The following is a 6,318-nucleotide window of genomic DNA, read 5'->3' as shown; positions in this document are numbered from 1 at the left end:
TTTACTGTTCACACCAGGAGCATTTGCTCCTGGGTGTAGAATGGTACTTTCGAGGTCCCGGCCCCTTTCTTCACAAATTTGGGATGTGTTTTCATGTCTGTGTTGTGATGTGCATAGGAGCATGATTTGTTCTGGCACTTCAATCATTAGCACGCCTATAATACAGGTCTTGAGTCTACAAACTGTTCTATACATTGTGTGTGTGTGTGTGTGTGTGTGTGTGTGTGTGTTTGAAGTGTCAGTGCTTCTGTGTAGGAAGTCTAATAGGGTGGGTTTTCATTTCTTTTGCCTTTCTGGTCAGCACAATAGGCCCGGGATACGTGTAAGCTTTGTCCTGATCAGAAAGCTGACTGTGTGCGTCATCAGTTTATCACCATCAACCGGATCTTTGAAGCCATCCGGCGCTCAACTTTAGTGATTGGTGTAGCGATCCAGGATTTTGTCCAAGACTGCTATTAAACTCAAAAGAGGGAGCATTTTAATAACAAAAGAACTCTAGCCATGCTTTTTGATATACTGCATATATGTCACCTGTTTAGGTATTTTTCGTACTGGCAGTTCCTGTTTTTCCTATTGCGTACGAAAAAAATTTATTTAGCAACGTCTGCATAAATATGATTTTTTTTTCGAAAAGGGGGTCATCCTTCTTTTCTAAAAAAATGTCACGTTCAGGTGCACGTTTCAACAACTCCATTTAATCATACATTACTGAAAGTAGTCAAACAAAGAGGACACTGTTTTTTTTTCAATCACACTAGCCATGACAGATTAGACCATAATTCAAAAGGGAAAAACTTAAACTAGGCGAGGAGGCTCATAACATCCATAAGCCCATGCCGGAAATTGCAGCATCACTAAAGCACCCATTTAGATTTCAAACAATTCTGTGTCGCCGTTTTTCTCCATTTCCTTCTTGTCATCTGAATTGTATTTGTTGGCGTCACGCACCATCCGCTCGATCTCCTCCGCGCTGAGCCGCCCCTGATCTCTTGTGATAGTGATGTTGTTAGTGTTTCCCGTACTCATGTCCACCGCCGTTACCTTCAGAATACAGTCGGGATTGATTTCAAAGGTGACATTGACCTTTGGCACGGCCCTGGGAGCTCGGGGGATGCCACGGAGAGTGAACTTGCCGAGGAGGTTGTTGTCCACGGTCTCCGACCCCTCGCCCTCGTACACCTGAAAGAGTATCCTTGTCTGGTTGTCGTGGCAAGTGGTATAAACCTTCTCCTTCTTGACCGGGATGGTGGTGTTCCTAGAGATCACCACGCTCATCTCACCACCTTCCGTCTCCACCCCAAGCGAGAGCGGCGTGACGTCGAGCAGGAGCACATCCCGCACTTCCTCATTAGCTTCACCGCTGAGGATCGCGGCTTGTACGGCGGCACCATAGGCGACGGCCTCGTCAGGGTTGATTTTCGTGCAGAGCTCTTTCCCTTGGAAGAAATCCTTGAGTAGCTCCCGGACTTTTGGGATCCGGCTGGAGCCACCCACGAGCACGACGTCGTGGATCTGAGACTTCTCCATCTTGGCGAGGCTGAGGCACTTATCCACATGCACAATGCACTTGCGGAAGAAGTCCATGTTGAGCTCCTCGAACTTTGCGCGAGTGATGGCACCGTAGAAGTCGATGCCATCGTGAAGCGAGTCGATCTCAACGGTTGCTTGAGTCGTGGTGGACAGCACCCTCTTGGCCTTCTCGCAGGCCGCCCTGAGCCGCCGAAGCGCCTTTGGGTTTTCCCTGATGTCGTTCTTCTTGTACTTCTTAAGAAACTCTCGCACGAAGTGCTTCACCATGAGGTTGTTAAAATCCTCCCCGCCAAGGTTGGTTTTACTACCCTTGACCTCAAAGACGCCCATGTCAATGTCGGCACCCGGATCAACTTTGACAACGGAGACATCCAAGGTTCCGCCACCAAGATCAAACACGAGAACAGTCTCCACTTTATCGCTGTCGGACATCTTGCCAAAGCCATCGGCGATGGCTGCAGCGGAGGGCTCGTTGATGATGCGCATGACGTTGAGGCCAGCGATGGCCCCGGCGTCAATGGTGGCTTGGCGCTGGGAGTCGTTGAAGTAGACCGGGACAGTAATCACCGCATTCTGCACCTTCCTACCGAGGTAGGCCTCAGCTGTCTCCCGAATCTTGCCAAGCAACATGGCTGAGACCTCCTCGGCCTCAAACTGCTTCTCCTCGTTCCTCTACTGCACCACGATCATCGGCCGGTCACAAGGACCTGAGATAACTTTGAAAGGCCACATCTTGATATCTCCCTGCACTGACTTGTCGCTGAATTTCCGGCCAATAAGGCGCTTCACATCTGAATAGAAGAAAGATTCATTGTGGATTAGTCACGTGGATTGTTTGCTCAAGATTTCTCAAAACAGGCGCGTGCAATAGCGCCTTATTTGAAAAGTTTGTTCGTATGTGTTTGGACTAATGTCCCTTAGGGCAGGACCTCTTCTAAACACTATATGGTACAAATCACATACAGACACTGCCCATTCATTTTGTATGTACACTGCTCCAATGTGTTCTCCAACTTAAAACAAAAATACTTTCTTCAATGTGCCAAACCTGCTTAGCATGCACACATTCGATGATAAGAAGTTGCACAGGTATGCTTTCAGGGAAACTGAAGAAATGTACTTGCTCAACAATAAAACTAGAATTTATTCTTATTTTTTGGAGAAGAATTTCATTATCATGTTGGGAGAAGAAACTAATTCAGACAATTCGTTGAAGAATAAACAAACTTATCGCATAGAAAATGAGGATACTCATCATACAAGAAAGCCAAAAACAATTCACAGATCTAACAGCGACTCGGTTAGTGGAAGAAAAGAAGATTCTAGGATGACAATAAGTAAACAACACCAGTAACCATGCATGCAGGAGTAGTTAGCGGAAGATGTCTGTGGTACGGTCCTTACCAAAGACGGTGTTGACGGGGTTCATGGCGGCCTGGTTCATAGCCGCGTCGCCGATGAGCCTCCAAGCCTCGGTGAAGCCAACGCAGGAGGGCATGGTGAGGTTGCCCTGGTCGTTGGGGATAATCTCCACTCGGTTGTGCGACTGCCGCCACACGGCCACGCAGGAGTAGGTCGTCCCGAGGTCGATGCCGATCGCCGGTCCCTCGTCGCACTCCATGCCCCCCATCCCCACGAGGTAGAGCTGTAGAGGCAGCGGAATGAAGAGTGTAGAAGCAGCACTGAGAAAGGGGAGCGCGATCTGATTGGGAAGCCAATGCGGCGCAGGGAATTTATAAGGTAGAGGAAGGCGAGCGGGCGTGGCGTTGTCTGCGCAGTGTGAAAACAAACAGGTTAGATAATCTCAAGGGTCAGGTTCGCTGGTTTCGTCGCTTTGTATTTGCATTTAAAGGCTTGCTTCAATATATCCTGGTACCAACCAACAACCATACGAAGTTCAAAAGGTTATTTTGGTCCATGTCAATCAACATTTGGTATGGGTATTCCAATCTAGATTAGTTGGGCATTTAGACCTTACGGTACGACCAGTGGCGGAGCCAGGATTTCCGACATGGGTATGCGTGGTAAAAAGTTTTGCTTCACGACATTGTAAGAAATAGAAAAGTTCATAATAATAATAGCGAAACTATAAATTATTACTTATAGCAACACTGTATCCAATAATTCAGTTACATTGCAGCAAGGAGAATCAAAATTTAACTCTACGATCACCCTTTTGGAAGCGAGAAATGATGGTGTCTTCCTTTACTTGCATGAAGAATTTACGCTCAAGAAAAGTAACCAAGCAATCATTTAAATATTGCTCCCCCATTTTGGCTCTTAACTTATTCTTCACATAATTCATCGAAGAGAAGACCCTCTCAACACTAGCAGTCGCCACCGGCAGAATTAAGACCAACTTGAGAAGCTTGTAAACAATGGCATATGATATGCTCTTCTTTGTCTCAACAAGCTTGGCGGAAAGTTGGGCAATATTCTTCACCTTTCTAAATCTTTCATCTCTACACATATCAGCAATAAACATTGACAATTCATAAGGAAGTTTCAATATTTCCGTCTTTGAGATATCCTTAGGATAAAAGTGGGCAAGCTTGACCAACTTCTCTTGATCATAAGCAGCAAATGAATCAACAGGATTGAATGATGCCATACAGACAAGTAATTCGGTGTTTACCTCATCAAACCTATTGTTGAGCTCTTGGAGTTGCCTATCAATGAGACCCAAAAACATATCAATACGAAAGCGATGGAGATTCTTAACTTTCTTGAAGAACTTATTAGATCGCAGAGCTGACTTATAGAATCCATCCATGTCGGGCACTTTGATCTATGCTTCAGACAAAAAGACTTGACATTTTCTAGAAATAAATCCCACCCACTATCTTCTCGCAGGTTCAACAAATGTTGCTTAGTGAGAGAAATTAGATCAATAGCATTCACAATATCTTGATCCCTCCTTTGCAAAGCTTGGCTCAAGCCATCTATGTACCCAAATAGTTCTTCCGTCAAGTGCAACATGAAAACAAACTCAAATGACTCAAATGATCTCAATATAGTTTGAGCTCCAATACCCTCAGCACTGTTATACTCTTTTCCAATCCTTTTGAGAACTTTCTGGATTGAAGGGTACAAAGAAAGAACATGTGACACGGTTTTAGAGTGGGATCCCCAACGAATTTCACATGGTCTTCCCAAACCCATCTCCTGGTTTTGCCCTTTGCCGGTTTCAATTTCATCTAACTGCAATGCTTCAATAAGATAATCAGCTTGAGCTTCTCGAAACATTTGTATCTTTTTGCAAGACAAACCCAGGACATTCAAAAAATATGAAAGTTGTTGAAAGAATGAAAAGCAGTCACCATTCTCTTTAGCAACAGCAACTAGAGTTAACTGAAGTTGATGGGCAAAGCAATGGACATAATAAGCAGAAGGAGACTCATCCATAATTAATTTCTTCAAACCATTAGCCTTACCCTTCATGTTGGTGGCCCCATCGTATCCCTGTCCACGAACCATAGAAAAACTCAAAGAATTTTCCATCAATAGTTTCTCAATGCCTTTTTAAGTGTCAGAGAGGTAGTGTCCTCAACATGGACAATTCCAAGAAATCTCTCAACCGGCCATCCAATTTTCTCAACATACCGCAAGCAAAGAGCCAATTCTTTCCGTTGGTACACATCACTAGATTCATCGGCAAGTATGGCAAAATATTCTTCACCAAAATATTCTTCATATTTCACACCTGTACAAAAAAAATGTTAGATAGTGATGGCAGTATACTTGGCATGGTGGGCAGTCTCACAAATTCAAATATTCATAATTCAGAAATTTATATGCATGAGATTCACCTTGTTTTCCCTGTACTGCTTCACAAGTTTTCTGGCAAGCCAATGCAAACCACACTCAAAATTGACAGGATGCTACAATTGGTCAATCAAAAGAAAATTAGGGAGTGAAAATAATCATCTCTTCTTAACTAAAAAATCGAAGAAATCAAGATTGAACACTCACTGACTCGTAAAAAACAATCAGAGGAATCAGTGTCGGTGCCTGATGTGTGTGCGCCGGTGCTGCCGCCGCGGCCGCCGTTTCACAATTGGAGGCGAAGCAGCGAACATGCGCGAGGAGATCGATCTGGTAGATCCAAGACGACAATTTGGCGACGCGGCCGATGGCGGATGCGGGCATGCGGCGCGGCAATGGACGTCAGAGGCGGCGGAGGAGACGCAGCGCAACGCTGCGGCGGTTGAATCGAAGGATCGAGGCGACACGTTCCACGTCGAGCTGTCTCCTCGGCTTCGGGCATATCCTATTTGGCGCTGCAGGCGCCCGTTAATGTGTATTTTGCAAACGGGCGCTGCAGGCGCCCCACGCTGGGCCGGCCCATATAGGAGTGTTTTCTTCTATGTTTCTTATGCGTTTTTAACGCGCCAAAAAAGAGTGCGCTCACGAGATTCGAATCAGCAACCTCCCTCTTTAATACATACTAGTGCAACCACCCCGCCAATCACTCCGATGCGGTTAACTTGAACCTTTTCTTTCCCTTGTTCTTTCGGTTCCATTTCTTCTTGTTTTTTTCATTTTATTTCATTTTGTTTTTTGCTTTTTGTTTTCTATTTTTTCCTGAGACAATAAATTATCTAGGACATACATGAACTTTTTCTTCAAATCAATGAACTTATTTTGAAATTAGATGAACTTTTTTCAAATATGTGTAGTTTTTTAAATCCATTAACTTTTTTTTTTCATTTTTCTGATGAACTGTTTACAAATCAGTGAACTTTTTTTCAAATCTGCCGAACTTATTTCAAAATTGATGAACTTTTT

At 44.5% G+C, this 6,318-nt stretch overlaps 1 pseudogene; it reads right to left on the bottom strand.

Moving 5' to 3' along the window:
- Positions 1-867: 867 nt before the first annotated feature.
- On the bottom strand, positions 868-3,160 carry LOC119321394 (annotated as a pseudogene).
- Between the last annotated feature and the right edge of the window lie 3,158 nt (positions 3,161-6,318).

The sequence above is a fragment of the Triticum dicoccoides genome, chromosome 6B (assembly GCF_002162155.2).
Source record: "Triticum dicoccoides isolate Atlit2015 ecotype Zavitan chromosome 6B, WEW_v2.0, whole genome shotgun sequence".
NCBI lineage: Eukaryota > Viridiplantae > Streptophyta > Magnoliopsida > Poales > Poaceae > Triticum > Triticum dicoccoides.
Note: the sequence above shows the minus strand (reverse complement) of the source record. Positions and strands in the feature narration are given on the sequence as shown.